This window comes from Lathyrus oleraceus, chromosome 2 (genome assembly GCF_024323335.1).
Source record: "Lathyrus oleraceus cultivar Zhongwan6 chromosome 2, CAAS_Psat_ZW6_1.0, whole genome shotgun sequence".
Classification (NCBI taxonomy): domain Eukaryota; kingdom Viridiplantae; phylum Streptophyta; class Magnoliopsida; order Fabales; family Fabaceae; genus Lathyrus; species Lathyrus oleraceus.
The window spans coordinates 270,501,820-270,518,455 of record NC_066580.1 but is presented as its reverse complement, the minus strand read 5'-3'; the positions used below and the strand labels follow the sequence as shown (position 1 = coordinate 270,518,455).

At 38.9% G+C, this 16,636-nt stretch overlaps 1 non-coding gene across 1 annotated transcript; it reads left to right on the top strand.

Annotated features, from left to right (window-relative positions):
- The first annotated feature begins 15,230 nt into the window (after window positions 1-15,230).
- Window positions 15,231-15,337, top strand: LOC127125128 (small nucleolar RNA R71). The gene has a single exon (XR_007804587.1). It is a non-coding gene; the product is annotated as a small nucleolar RNA R71 (small nucleolar RNA).
- Window positions 15,338-16,636: the final 1,299 nt, after the last annotated feature.

The window sequence follows — 16,636 nt, the reverse complement described above, 5'->3', positions numbered from 1 at the left end:
CACTTTTCACATCCATTTGTAACAGTTTAAACTTCAGAATACATGCCACTCCTAGTAATAATCTAATGGACTCCATGCGAGCTACAGGAGCAAATGTTTCATCAAAGTCAACTCCTTCAACTTGAGTGTATCCTTGTGTAACACCCCGATAAAATATGATAATTATTTAATTTAAGTTTAATAGTATATTATGATGATAATATGAATGAGAGGGTATTATTTTTCAAAATAAAAGATAAACCATTCATATATATTATTATTAGTATATTTATTAATTTAATTAAATAATTGGAATATTATTGGATTATTATTATTGGAATAATAAAGTTGGAATTGGAACGACTTTTGGAATCAGAAAAGAGTCCCATTTAGTAAAAAGGTTTTTACACGTGAAAAATAAGGAGTTTAGAGAACAAGAGGCATTGTGAGTTAGGGCTTAGAGGAGAAGACCGTAGAGATAGTTTGAGAGCTTGCTTTTGCTGGAATTACAAGAGAAGCGACTAAAAAGTGGAAAAAAGGGCAAAAAGGAAGAGCAAGAGAAAAAGGGTTGAAGAAGGGAAAAGCTTGAAGTTAAAGGATTTGCCGGATTAACTCAGGTAAGGGGGGTTTATCGTCGTTTAATGGGCATTATGGGTTAACATGTAATGGGTAGTAATAAGCCATTGAATCGACTCTAATTAGGATGATGAATGCTGCAAATTGTAAACTTATGGATGAATGAGATATGGGTTTATAATTGAAGAAAATTCGTAGGAATTAGATGTAATAAGGTTAGAAATTGTGATGAATAAATTATGTTAAAACTGTGAATGAATCTATATTTGGGTGAGTCGTAATTTTATGGACGTGTAGCTTTTTACGGAATCGAAATCGGAGGTCCGGAAGTCCTCCAACGGCGAAAAATGCGGGTAAATCTGCATTCTGTTTCGTGTTAGCGCAGGAACAACATTCTGTTTTGCGTTAACCGGTTAACCCAGGGCGTTAACCGGTTAACACTGTTGCGTTATTGAAAAATTACATTTTGTCTTGCGTTAACCGGTTAACCCAGGACGTTAACCGGTTAACACTGTTAAAAATTGCCAAGAAGCGCATTCTGTTTTGCGTTAACCGATTAACCCAGGGCGTTAACCGGTTAACACTGTTTGAAAAGTGAAAAATTGATATTTAAATATTGTGTACATATATGATGATTGGCCTATATTGGTGAATGATATATTGCATGTATGATATAGTAGGGATCATTTCCCATTGTTTTGAGCAGTATAGGTATTAGTAGAGTGTGCTAATACTGTGATTTATTATTTGGCATGACATGATATGATTCTGTGATAAATATGCTGATGATGTATGATGGTATGCATAATGCTGTGAATATATCTATTATGTATGCAATTGTGGATGGACTATTTATGGCTTAGAGTGTGAGCATATGTCCATTGTGGATTGTTGTTGATGTTTGCATGCTAGGTGATTTAGCGTGCATGGCATAGCCTTTATGGTGGTAGCTAATTCCCATGGTGAGGAATTAGTGAGTGAGTCACTAGGTCTCAAATGAGTGGGACTAGTGAGCTTGGTAGCCGTATCTGGGTTTGATCGGTGAGGTTGAACTATGTGTTCACGAATAGTTGGTACCGCATGCATGGAGTCTCATTTCATAATGTATGTATGGCGTATAATATGAATGGATGTATTCCAATATTATACGTGTGTTTTGTGTTTGTGTTAAGTATGATTATGAGTTGATGTTGCCGATGCTGAATGTGTGATATGATTAGGGTGATGAATGTGTTAATTTACTTAGCATTGCATGATATTTTATAATGCTTATTATATCGATTGAGGAACTCACCCTTACAACTATGTTTCAGGTAACGAGCAGTGATTGAGTAGAAGCTAGTGCTTGGAGTCTAGTGTAGTTCCTTAGTGGGTCATGCTCTGGTATATGTAACATCGGGACGGGATGTTTTACTTTGTTTTCATTTTTGGTTGTTGAACAATTTTACATGTAATGTGTTACATGGTTTGCATGTTGTTAGATTTCTATCCGCTGCGAATTGTGCAATGTTTTATTTTGATTAATAAATGAGCATGACAAATTATTTTGGTGAATGGTGTGAAGTGTCAAGTGTGACACCCTAAAATTGCATATCTACTCTGATTCATATTTTGTTGTTTTAATTAATTATTGGGGTATTTTAGAAGGGTGTTACATTAGTGGTATCAGAGCATAGTCGGTCGAGTCGAGTCGTAATTATTCTGTTTCCCTGTATGTGATAGGTGTTGTGTAACCCTATCAGTACTTATTGTTTTAGCTTGTTGGATTAACTCAGAATAGAGATGGCTGGAAGAGGTAGAGACGATGCTGCGATTGCTGAGGCTCTGGGTATGCTAGCTGGAGTACTTGGAGGGAATCCGAATGTTGTGGGATTGGGAGCTGCTCGTCAATTGAGTGAGTTCCAGAAGAACAATCCTCCAATGTTCAAGGGAGCATACGATCCAGATGGTGCTCAGAAGTGGTTGAAGGAGATCGAGAGGATCTTCCGAGTGACTGAGTGTGCCGATAACCAGAAGGTCAGGTTCGGTACGCATATGCTGTCAGAGGAAGCAGATGATTGGTGGGTTGCTGCCCGCACTGAGTTGGAAGCTGCTGGGAGTGCTGAGATCACTTGGGCGGTGTTCAGAGAGAGATTTCTGAGGAAGTACTTTCCAGAGGATGTCAGAGGAAAGAAAGAGATAGAGTTCTTAGAATTGAAGCAGGGCAACCGGTCTGTTACTGAGTATGCTGCTAAGTTCACAGAGCTGTCGAAGTATTACATTCCCTATGATGAGGCTACTGGGGAATTTTCAAAATGCGTGAAGTTTGAGAACGGGTTACGTCCCGAGATCAAGCAGGCTATTGGGTATCAGCGGATTAGAGTGTTTTCTGACTTGGTTGACTGTTGCAGGATTTTTGAATAGGATACCAAGGCCAGAGCGGAGAGCTATCAGCAGAGGGTTGATAGGAAAGGCAAGAATCAGAATGATCGTGGAAAACCGTATGCAGCTGGCAAAGGTTTCCAGAGATAGAGTGGGATGAAGAGACCTAGTGGGGGAGACTCCAGTGCCCCTGCTAAGTGTTACAGATGTGGTCAGGCTGGACATCGTATCCATGAGTGTACCAGTACTGAGAAGAAGTGTTTCAAGTGTGGCAAAGGTGGTCACTTGGCTGCAGAGTGCCGGTTGAAGACTATGACTTGTTTCAACTGTGGAGAGGTGGGTCATATCAGTCCACAGTGTCCTAAGCCGAAGACTATGACTTGTTACAACTGTGCCGGTTGATCTTCTGATGTGACATTTTTGTCTGCTTTCCAATCTGACATTCACCACATACTCTTCCTTCTTCAATCTTTAATTTTACGATTCCTTTGACAGCTTCAATAGATATGATCTTCTTCATTCCTTTAAGATGCAGATGACCTAGTTTTTTATGCCATAGTTTCACTTCTTCTTCTTTAGCTAGAGCACATATTGATGAATAGCTAGTTTCTTGAGGAATCCACATATAGCAGTTGTCCTTAGATTTTACTTCTCTCATGATCACCTCATTTTTTGCATTAGTAATTAAGCATTCAGTTTTTGTGAAGTTCACATTGGGACCTTGATCGCATAGTTGACTGATGCTGATCAGGTTTGCAGTCAATCCTTTAACAAGCAACACATTATCAAGGTTAGGAATTCTAGAACAGTTCAGCTTTCCAATCCCCTTGATTTCACCCTTTGCTCCATCACCAAAAGTTACATAGCTGGTGACATTAGATTGAAGGTCAATCAACAGATTTTTGCTTCCAGTCATGTGTCTGGAGCATCCACTGTCAAAGTACCAATCTTCTTTGGTTGAGACTCTGAAGGAAGTGTAAGCTATCAAGTTAGTAGCACCAACCTTAGGAACCCACTGTTTTCTGTTAGAAGAGATGTGTTGTTTGGGTCTAGGTTGATGAGTAAGACTAGGATAACCATACAGCCTGAAGCAGACTGGTTTTATGTGACCAAATTTCCCACAGTAATGACATCTCCATCTTTGGTGTTTTCCTTTATGTTGTCTTCCCTTGTGATGTTGAGACACCTGATGTGACATCTTTAGTTTTCTATCAGAGGGATTACAATCAAGAGAAGATTCATTGAACCCAAGGCCAGTCATGTCTCCTGTCATCTTTCCAGCCTGGAGGATTTTGTCTAAGGTGTCAGATCCACTGTTTAGCATTCTGACATACTTCGTCATCTCATACAGTTTGGAATTCAGGAACAAGGCTTCGATCTTCAACTTAGAAATGGTTTCTAAGTGTTCTGTCTTCTCAGCCTCTAGGTGGGTTATCAGTTTCTTCTGATTCTCCACTTGTTGACACACTTCTTCACTTCTGAAACACAACTTCCTGTAAGAATTAGCTAGTTCATCAAAGGTTAATTCATCGTCGCTAGAGTCTTCATCAGGACCCCATCTCCTAGTCAAGGCAATCACAAGATTGACAGATTCTCCTTTTGTTTCTGTTTCAGAATCATCATCAGGCCAAGTAGCAGCAAGACTCTACTTTTATTTCTTGAGATAGGTCCCACATTCAGCTCTAATGTGACCATACCCTTCACACTCATGGCACTGAATTCCTTTGCTCTGTTTGGATTTTTCTTCAGTTTTTGTTCTTCTTCCAGCATCATTGGGCCTACTAATGTCAAATGAGTTGTTCTTGGCATTAGACTTTAACCTCACATCCATCCTCTTCCAGATTTTGTTGAATTGTCTTCTAAGTAACGCTAAGTCATTTGACATACCTTCATCAGCATCCTGACTACTTTCTTCCTTTTTATCTTCAGTGTTTGACACAAAGGCTAGCTTTTGACTTTCTTTTTAGATCCATCACTCATTCCCAACTCGAATGTTTGAAGGGATCCAATTAGCTCGTCCACTCTCATCTTGCAGATATCTTGAGATTCTTCTATGGCTGTCACTTTCATGGCAAATCTTTTAGGGAGTGATCTGAGGATTTTCCTTACAAGCTTTTCATCTGACATCTTCTTACCCAGGGCTCCTGAGGAATTAGAAATCTCAAGAATATTCATATGGAAATCATGAATACTTTCATCTTCTTTCATCCTCAAATTTTCAAACATAGTAGTAAGCAGCTGCAATCTAGACATCTTCACTCTCGAGGTACCTTCATGAGTGGTTTTGAGAATATTCCAAGCATCTTTAGCCACCTCACAATTGTTCACCATTATGAAGATGTTCTTATCAACCCCATTGAATATAGCATTCTATGCTTTAGAGTTTCCAAGAGCTAGTTCATCCTCCTCCTTGGTCCATTCTTCCTCAGGCTTCTTATTAGATGTGACTTCTCCATCCTTAGTAATGAACGGATGTTCCTAGTCTGTTAGAACAGCTTTCCAAGCCTTATTGTCCAAAGATTTCAAGAAGGCTACCATCTGAGGTTTCCAGTAGTCATAGTTAGATCCATCCAGAATTGGTGGTCTGTTTATAGATCCTTCGTCTCTGTTCATAGTACTAGAAATTAATGTCCCAAGATCTCACCCAGAACAAGAGCAAGATGCTTTCTCTGATACCAATTGAAATTCTGGTATCAGATATGAGATGTCGAAGGTAATGTCACGACACTAATATCTGAACAACAGATGAAATGTAAACAGGATAAAATTATTATACAATTGAAAAACGATACAGGCAATTGTTAACCCAGTTCGGTGCAAACACACCTACGTCTAGGGGCTACCAAGCCAGGAAGGAAATCCACTAAACAGAATTAGTTCAAAGACTCTTAGTAAACAACTTCAAGTTACAGTCTTTTCACCTAATCTCTACCCGTGTGACTTCTATCTAAGAACTCTTAGATATGAGACCCTACTCACTCCCCCTCAATCACAGCAGTGATACTAGAACAAATACCACAAAGAAAGAAGACACACTTCAAGGACACACACTTGATCTTGCTTAAAAGCTTCAATCAAGTAAACAAATACACTCGTACTTCAAAGCTTAGAATGGACAAATTACAACTCAAAACTCAGTCTAATTCACACATCAACAAGATGAATGAATGGATCATAATTCATAAACACACATTAGGCTAACAACCCTAACACTTACTGACTTCAACGTTCGTCTATTCTCTGTATCATTACACAAGGTTTACATGGTCTTTAAATAGAAGCTTTCTGAATGGGCCTGGGAAACATGAAACCCTAATCCTATCTAACGCGTATTCCCTAGGAATTAGTAACAAATTATTCCTCTTTGGGAAATAGAATATATTGGCTTTAAATAGAATTACTCCTTGAATAACGCATGCAATCTCCACATAAGCACACAAAGACTTGCATGAAAAGTGCAACAACAAAACACATAACATTCAGACTGAATGTTCTGTATGCACATGTCTTAACATCGGGTCTGACATCTTGAATAAATCCTGCACAACCATATTAAACAACCTGCAAAAAGCTGATATCACATGTCAAGATTACAAGCGTGACATCTTGTGATAACACTAAGTTTTATCAAAATTGATGCCAATACATAGAACCAACATACTTGTTACCAAAAGAAGATGTGAATGGTCCCATGAAATCAATTCCCCACACGTCAAAGACTTCTACTTCCAAAATGCCTTTAAGTGGCATTTCGTCGCGTCTAGATATGTTGCCAGTGTGTTGGCACCGGTTGTAATTTATGATCATGATGTGGATATGTTTCCACATAGTGGGCCAAAAGAGGCCAGCTTGTAAGATCTTGGCGCAAGTATTTGAAGTGCTTGCATGTCCTCCATAGGGAGCGGAATGATAGTGAGAAATTATATTTTCAACTTCATCTTCGGGGACACATCGACGGAAGATACCATCGGCGCCTCTCTTGAAAAGAAGAGGCTCATCCTAATAATATTTTTTAAGATTATGGAAGAATTTCTTCTTTTGTTGGTAAGTTAAGTCTGGTGGAAGCACCCCAACTGCTAAGTAGTTGACGAAGACAACATACCATGGCAGTGTGGTTTTAGTATAAATTTCTTCCACGACTTCATTTGTTTCGGTATCATTATAAGTTAGTGAGCATTCAACTGTATTACTTTCCAACTGGGCTATGAGTCGTTCATAAGGGAAATCATCATTATAGGCACTCGTTCAGGTTCAATGCCTTCCATCCTCGACAAGTGATCAGCTACGACATTTTTAGTGCCTATCTAATCTTTGATTTCTAAATCAAACTCTTGTAGGAGTAAAATCCATCTTAGGAGTCTTGGTTTGGCGTCCTTTTTACTTAATAGGTACCTAATTGCGGCATGATCCGTATAGATAATTATTTTTTCTCCTACTAAGTAAGAAGGAAATTTATCCAAAGCGAACACGACAACTAAAAGTTCCTTTTCTGTGGTGGCGTAGTTCATCCGCGCAGGATCTAAGGTTCTACTTGCGTAATATATTGCATGAAGCTTTTTATCCTTTCTTTGTCCTAAGACTGTGCCTACGACATAATCACTAACGTCACACATGATTTCAAACGATAATCTCCAATTAGGTGGTTGAATGATAGGTGTAGTGATGAGAGCTGTTTTTAATTGTTCAAACGCTTTTAAGAATTTGTCGTCAAAGATGAATTCAACGTCTTTCATTAATAGGCCAGTTAGTGGTTTGGTAATTTTGGAGAAATCTTTAATGAATCGTCGGTAGAAACCGACATGTCCTAAGAAACTTCGTATTTCTCTTACGATTTTCGGAGGTTGAAGGTTTTCTATAACTTCTGTTTTAGCTTTATCAACTTCAATCCCCTTATTAGACACTATGTGTGCAAGTACGATTCCTTGTCGGACCATGAAATGGCATTTTTCCCAGTTTAACACGAGATTAAATTTTACGCATCTTTCAAGTACCATTTCTAGATTCGATAAACATCCTTCAAAACTCTGCCCACAAATAGAGAAATCGTCCATGAATACTTCCATGATGTCGTCTATAAAATCAGCGAAAATTAACATCATGCATCTTTGGAATGTTGCGGGAGCGTTACATAGTCCAAACGACATTCGTCGATAGGCGAATGTACCATAAGGACAAGTGAAGGTTGTCTTTTCTTGGTCTTCAAGATGAATAGGGATTTTAAAGAATCCTGAATAACCATCTAAATAGCAGAAGTGAGAATACTTAGCCAATCGTTCAAGTATTTGATCAATAAAAGGTAAAGGAAAGTGATCCTTTAGAGTGGCTTTCAATTTTCTATAATCAATGCACACTCTGCTTCCAGTCACCACTCTTTGTGCTATAGATTCACCTTTTTCGTTGTTAACAACTGTGACACCTCCCTTCTTTGGCACGACATGTACTGGGTTGATCCATTGGCTATCAGATATCGGGTATATAATTCCTGCTTCTAATAGTTTTTTGCACTTCTCTCTTTACTATGTCACTCAGAATGAGATTTATCCTTCTTTGATGTTCTCTAGAGGTCTTACTGTCTTCCTCTAGCATAATGCGATGCATGGATATGAAGGACTTATTCCTTTTAGATCTGAGATATTATAGCCTAAAGCAGTTGGATATTTTCTTAAAACAAGTAGGAGTTTCTCGGTTTCTATTTGTCCTAAGTTTGTGTTAACTATTCCAGGTCGCTCGAGTTTAGTGTCTAGGAATTTGCACCTTAAATTTTTGGGTAGCATTTTAAGTTATAATGTTGTTTTCTTTGGGCAAGGCATATGATTGGGTGTTAGTGCTAGACATTCACTTAAACTGTCATCTTGGTATTCCTCACGCCAATTTTCATCTTCACAAATAAGAGGCATTGGAATCTTCAATATTTCGAAGTATGAGGTTTGTTCATTCTCCATTTCTCTTACACATTCGTCGATGACATCTAGCAGACAACATGTATCGTCTATAGCTGGTGCCTTTAAGAATTACGTCAAAATAAATTCGACTTTTTCTTCACCAACTTTAAAGGTTAGCTTGCCTTTCTTTACATCTATAATGGCTCCGGCAGTAGCTAAGAATGGTTTTCCTAATATGAGAGGGATATTGGAATCCTCCTTTATGTCCATGATTATGAAATCAGTAGGAATATAGAATTTACCTATGCGCACTGGAATGTTCTCTGGCATACCTACAGCAAATTTAACAAAACGATCAGCTAGTTCTACGGGCATCTTAGTTGGTCTCAACTCTCCCATTTTAAGCCTTTCTCATATGGACAATGGCATTAAGCTAATATTGGCTCCTAAGTCGCATAGAGCTTTGTCTATGACAAACTTTTCGATTACACAAGGTATGGAGAAACTCCCTGGGTGTTTCAGCTTAGGAGGCATATTGTTTTGAATTATAGCGCTACACTCAGCAGTAAGTGTAACGGTTTCGTTATCCTCGATTTTCTTCTTGCGAGATAAGATCTCCTTAATAAAGCATTTGAGTGATAGCTTCTGTAAAAGGTATTGTGATATTCAATTTTTTCAGAAGCTCTACAAATTTCTTGAATTGCCCTACACTTTTGGACTTAACAAATCTTTGAGGATACGAGATAAGAGGTTTATACGGTGGTAGAGGCACATATGATTCTTCTTTCTCTATGGCCTCTTCGCTTTTTTTTTCCTTTAGTTCCTTTTCCTTCTCAGTTATTTTACCAGGGTCTTGGTGCATGGTTGGATTTTGAAATCTAGAGTCGGTTGGTCCGTCCAATTCTGTCCCACTTCGTAGTATAATAACATTTGCATGACCTTTAGAGTTTGGTTATGGCTGTCCAGGAACTGTACCTGCAGGGGCAGCAGTAGGTGCTTGCTGTTGTGCCACTTGCAAAATTTGTGTTTCTAACATTTTGTTATGGGTGGCTAAAGCGTCTACTTTGTTTGCTAATTGCTTAATTTGCTCACTAGTGTGTGTAGTACCTCAAATTTGCACCTATCGTTGTACATACATTCTCATATTAGGTCATAACATTAACATAGTCCACTGCATAACATTGCATTGTCCTTTTCCCAAGTGCAAGTTCAACTGACAGAATTAGGTCAAACTGGTCAGGAGATCAGTCCATCAAGCAAGCAAGTGCATTTTCCAATGAGACAAGGCCCTAGGGTTGGTCCAACATGTTCACATGACCTAGGGGTCCTTTTGAAGTGATTTGGTCAAGGTTTGATTGCTCAGAAGTCATCAGTCAGTGTGCAGTCCACCAGAAACCCTAGCAAGTCAACTGTTGGTCAAACTGTGCATTTAATCAGTGATTGGATGGTGGGAATTGGTTTGAGAGGCCTCAATCATGTCCATATAAGCCTCATATATCATGTCAAGCATCATCATTGAAGAATTTGAAGTCAAACAAGGAATTTCCAAAAATAGAAAGTTGACTTGTAATTGGAATTTGCCAAAAATGGAAAGTCTTTATCCTCAAACTTACATCATGATACAAGCTTCAAATGAATTTTTGCCCAACATGAAAGTTGAAGATCTTGTTCTCCCATTTCCAAAAAGCCTAAGAACACTCATTTCCCATGTATGGTTGGCAAGTTATGGTCAAATCATTTTCAGAAATTTTTGAACTTCAAAGAGGCATATCTCCCAAACCATTTGGCCAAATTGGGTGGGGTTTTTTGCTACAAGTCACATTTGATGCCCTCTTTCCAAATTTGTCATCACCATTTACCAAAAACTCACCAATAAAAATGGAACTTTTTGAAGTAGCATGAATTATTTAAGTGAGGTAAAAAAATGAACTTTCAAAATTAAGCCTTTGCCATGTTTTTACCACTTGGAATGGTTCAGAAATGATGTTTAGAGTTTGTTCAAGGCCCAATTCGTGCACATTTCATACACCCCATGTAATTTGGCTTGGTTTTTAGTAAATGTCCAAAACATGTCATTTTGTGCCAATTCCAATTACCACCTAAACTAATCAAGCTTAGCACCTTAAACAGCAAATATATACTCCATTTTCTCTCTGAAAAGCCCTAGCACACAAGACTCAAACAGATCAAAAACCTCTTTCTCTCAAAAACTCATTTTGGACTCCATTTGAATTTTCTCTAAAAAACCTCAAAGAACTCGAGCTGGGTTTGTTTATGCCATCATCCACCAACCTTTGTCAAGCTTTTACAAGCACAAGAACACGACTGTAAGGCCATTTGCACTACTGTTCCATTAGAGCTCTCTCTCATGGCAGTTCAAGTTCTGAGCACAACCAAGCATTGCTGAGCCAAAAGCTTTCATCCATTCATCATCTAGAGCTGGGAGGAGCATCTGTTTCGAGCATTTACCACCAAACAACATCAGAATCACAACTGTTCTTCAAATTTGGTGAGTTTTCGACCATGACCATTTGCAAAATTATTGTATGCTTTAGCAAGATCTTTGTATGCTGAGTTCATTGGTAGTCGTAGTTCTGAAAATGGTTGAGTATTCTGAAAGATATGTTGATTTGAAACTTGATGTATGAAAATGTTTTTGCATGATTCTTCCATGATAAGTTGAATTAGGGAAAATGGCTGTTGGAATGTTGATGTGTGATGTTAGATGTGTCGAGTGATGTATTTGATTTCCATTTTTGGGCAAAATAATTTTTCACGATCTTGATGAAGATGAAGATACACTGTAGCTTCATGAACCCTAAGTTGCCTTGCCCAGATTTTGCTTCAAACGTGTTTTTGCATGCGTCCACTGTTCTATCGCCCATGAGCCAATCAGAACATTTCCTTCCCTTAAGTGAAACGCAGCGTTTCACTTAAGGGACGAGTTAATTACAATAATGCCACGCCCGGATTTAATTATTTGTTTAATCACATTATTTCTTCAATTATTATTTCATTTTCTACACAATCTTACAAAATTCATAAGTCAACCATTTTTGATCCAAAATTCATGGGATTTTTTGCATATTGTTCATCATAATCTCTAGTTTTTTATCATATATTTTCCAGATTTTTGGCATGGATGGTTTTTTATTTGTGCTAGGGTTTTGCTCATGTGTCCATTTTCTGTACCCTTTGCCAAATCAATTGTGAAATGATGATGCTTTATCCAATGGCTTTGAAATGTTTTGTGCTCAAACTAGACACATTCATGGTGATTTTGGTGTAGAGTTTGTGAATTTATCATTGCTGGTTTGTGAGTTATGATTTTTTGAATTAGGGTGTGACAATATGTGTCACACCATTGATGTCCAACTTCATGATTTTATTTACCTTGCCTAATGAACTCAATTTGGTCTGATTTTTTTGCATGAACATACTTGTGGATGTCTAGTTTACATGTGATTTTTTATGGAATTATTGATGGAATTTCCTAATTTTTTTGGATTTTCTCCCCTGTTTGACCAAAATGTTGACTTTTGTGACACTTGATGCCATATGCTTTGTGAAATTCTCATACATTATTGGATGGACATGAAATTTGACATGTGATTAGTAGAAATCTTAAGGTTTATCATGGTTTTAGTCCCATTCATTTATCATTTTCTATCACTGATTTATGATTTATTGAAGTTGGTACATGTTTGGTTGACTTCTTTGAGCATGTTTGAACTTGCCCTGCCTTTCTGATTTTCATTTCCCTACTTCCCATGATCCAATTGAGCTGAAATTTGGTGTGCTTATCATGTTATGGATGATGTTTGATCATGAATTATTTGAGAATTTTTGGAATTGTTTATGATTGGTTTTGAGTTGAGTCTTGCTGTTGACTTCTATGAGCTTCCATATGCCATGCCTTGACCTATTTTGCTTATGAAATCAGCATGATGACTGATATGATTGTGAAACCAATTGAGTTTGTTTCTTGATTGTTTGAATATGATTTTGATTGGATTTCATTTGCTGTTTTGACTTTTTCATCCCCTTTTGACCCTAGGCTTGTCCTAGTGGTCCTGTTACTCATGTTTGAGTTCATTTTTCAGGATAAGAAGCAATTGCCTTAGAGAGATCAATACAAATTGATTAATGCTTGATTGATTATAATGACTAACTTGCTTGTTTTGTAGGTTGCTTGGTTCACATGCCTTGAGCCTTGTGCATTGCACACTTATTTGATTGTGTTGACTGTTGACCTCTGTTTCATTTTGATGTAACTTTGACTTGTATACTAATGTTGTTTGACTGGTTTCAGGTACCTTTAGTTGCTTTTAGTTCCTTGTGAACTTTGCTTTGCTTTGCTTAAGAGCAATTTGCATTGAGGTATATTTTCTTATCTTCATGTAGTCTGGAAGACCTGGCCTGTTACTTGGCCAGGCAACTGTCTGAAGTCCTCCTTAAGAGGCAATGTTTGTGACTGTTTACATTTGTCCTTGTATAGAGTCAAAGACCTCCTAAGTGAAGAGGCAATTAGCAGAACCCAAGGGATATGCAACCTATCCCCTGCTATTCTGTGTGTCATCTGTTTTGCTCACACCACTGTGTTGATGCATTGCAGATACAAACCCAAGATTTTGTACAATTGTACAGTTGAGTCAGTATCAAATGTGTAGAAGGGTTCCCCCTTTCTGAACCCACACATTCTTGTCTTAAGCTCTCCCAGGCCAGGGATAAGAGCTGTGAAGTCTCATCTTCACTCACCTTTCATCTGCTTCACCTTGGCTCTCAATGTCAAGGTTAAGAGCACCATTAACCCTACTCCAGTTGGCTTCAATGCCTAACCTTTGTGTGAGCCCATTGCTTGTGTATAGTGTGTGCTACTTGTGCTTGTGTGTTTGCTTGACTTGCTTCCTGTGCAAGTTAGGTTTAGTTTGACTTGCTTCCTGTGCAAGTCATGATTAGGATAGGCTTGCTTCCTGTGCAAGTTAGCTAGAAACCTTAACTTAGGGATGAATTTGCATGATAACATCTAGGCTCGAGTCGTAGTCTCCCTAGTTGTGTCTCCCTCTGTTATCTGGTTAGGCTAGTCCTTTTTCCCTGCGTAGGGGAACTACGTCGCCCTGATCCTCATACCAGATGAGGTACGTAGGCAGGAGATGAGCTGATCTCTCCGGGCGCCCTTTTTCTTTTTCAACCCTTTGTGTCTTCAACCCCTCTGCGTGTGTTGTTGTGTGCCTGGAAGCTGATGTAAGTCCATCGAGTGGCATTCGGGTTCCAGTGTGGGTTTGTTTGGTTCGGATGCTGATGTAAGTCCAGTGATTGGCATTCGGGCTCCACGTTTGCCTTTGCCTGTGTTTGTTTGTGTGCGTGTTAGCCGAGCTACGAATGCTCTGATTCTTCTTCGTCCAAGAAGATACGTATGCATAGGATGCGATATTCTAGCGAGCATGTGTCGTTTCCCCAGTCCGAACTACTTTGACTCTGATGTCTATGCCTGATAGACTAAGTAGGCCCAGGATGCGGTATCCTGCCGAGTCAGTCTTGTTTGTTTTCCTGTGTCTCTTTCAGCCAGTGTGTGTGTGTGTGTGTGAGTAGTGTTTTCAGCAACCATTTTCCTTCCTATTGCGCGTGGATCCCGTCGAGTACGACGGATGCGTAGGGGTGCTAATACCTTCCCTTCGCATAACCGACTCCCGATCCCATTCTCTTTGGTCGCGAGACCATGTCCTTTCCAGGTTTACTTCAAGCGTTTCCTTTCCCTCTTTTGGGATAAATAACGCACGGTGGCGGCTCTGTTGTTCTTGTTTCCCGCCGGTTTTTCGCGTAATGCGACAGTGTGTATGTTTTTATTTAGGAGATCCTTATTTGTTTAGGCTTGGGTAGCTATGAGCATTTGGAGCAGTTGTGGCAGCTTTATGATATCCTGGTGGTACAACAGGTGTTTGGTTAGGTGCATATAATGCGTTGTTGTTTTTGTACAAAATGTTTGGATGGTTCTTCCAACCTGGGTTATAGGTGTTTGAGTAAGGGTTTCCTTGAGCATAATTCCCTTGGTCTATGGAGATTCCTGTCAAAAGATGAAATTCAGGGGCAGCATGCCCAGGAACTCCGCATATCTCGCAATTCGGAGCTACGACACCCACAGTGGTTACGGGTGTTAAGGTCAGGTTTTCTATCTTATGAGTGAGGGCATCAACCTTAGCATTGACATGGTCAAGACTGCTTATTTCGTACATACCGCATTTCGTTGGAGGTTTCTCTACGGAGGTTCTTTCAGTTCCCCACTGGTAGTGATTCTGGGCCATGCTTTCGATAAGTTGATAAGCCTTATTGTAGGGTTTGTCCATCAGTGCGCCACCTGCGGCGACATCTATTGTCAATCTTGTGTTGTACAAGAGACCATTGTAAAAGGTATGGATGATCAACCATTCTTCTATACTGTGATGTGGACAAAGCCTCATCATGTCCGTGTATCTCTCCCATGCTTCAAAAAGAGATTCGTTGTCTTTTTGTTTAAACCCGTTTATTTGGGCTCTTAGCATAGCCGTTTTACTAGGTGGGAAATATCGTGCTAAGAAAACTTTCTTCAACTCGTTCCACGTAGTGACAGATTTCGATGGTAGGGACTGAAGCCAAGCTCTAGCTCTATCTCTTAATGAGAAAGGGAAAAGGCGTAATCTTAATCGTATTGCAAAAACACAGACAAATGTAGGTTCAGGTCCTCCGTGGGACTACCGGAAAATTGGTTTTGCTGTACGGCTGACAACAACAAAGGCTTTAGCTCAAATTTTTTTGCCTCGATGGCAGGGGCATCGGTGATGTTATGCGGTTCATCCTGCGAAGGGATGGCATAGTACTTGAGAGGACGGTTATGCGGTCCTTCAACCATCTTTGGTTCTATAACTGGTTCGGGAATACGAATATTATGATCTGGAAGATTGTACTTAATATCCGGCGTTCTAATCTTAGATAATGCTCAAGTTCATGGATTTGTAGCTTTAATTTCTCGCCTTGAGAGCAAGTACTTGGCATACAATCGACAATTAAAAAGGGAAATAGTTTTGTTTGCCTTAGTCTATATTGCGCAACACTGGAGTTACGATATCGACTAAATTAGTCCTCGACAACGGCGCCAAAAACTTGATCGCGACTTAGTATGTCTGTAGGATTCGTGACTGCAAGTACACAGTCGTATCGCGTAGTTTTAAAGATTATGGAACCCAAAGTACTAAAAATCGAACTTACCATTATCTAATGTTACTACGTAAATCTAAGGCTAATGATTTCTCTAGCGTTTAAGGGACAACGAGAAATAAATATTAACGAAACTGAACTTCAACAGAAATATTTAATAGCGGGATATCCGTATGTAACTCATCAAACTTTGGGGATTCGCTAAATAGTTGGCGTAATCTTAACTATTAAAATACTCTTCAGTAGAAATTATTGATTTAAAAGACTTTATCTCACACTCTCGTGTTATTGACTCTGACTATACTCTTAAACAGAATGCTTTGCTCTCGCTTTCTCATTTGAATTAAAAGTAATTTTTGGAAATCAATAAGTTCTAAAATGCTCTCGTTGTGTTTAGAATTAATGCCTAGTTTCAGCTATCCGGTTAAAATCTCACACTCTCGTGTTATTGACCGTAACCTTGTTTGCTTTGTACTCTCGTACGAAAACAATTTTAATTTTAAAACAAGAAACTATAACCAGAAAAATATTTTATAAAGATCAACACCAATTATTAATGAATCCCGTCATTATGACGGTCTTTACATACCGATATCGAATGGTTTAGCCAGACATGGGTTTAAACACAAACATGCTATTACGATGAT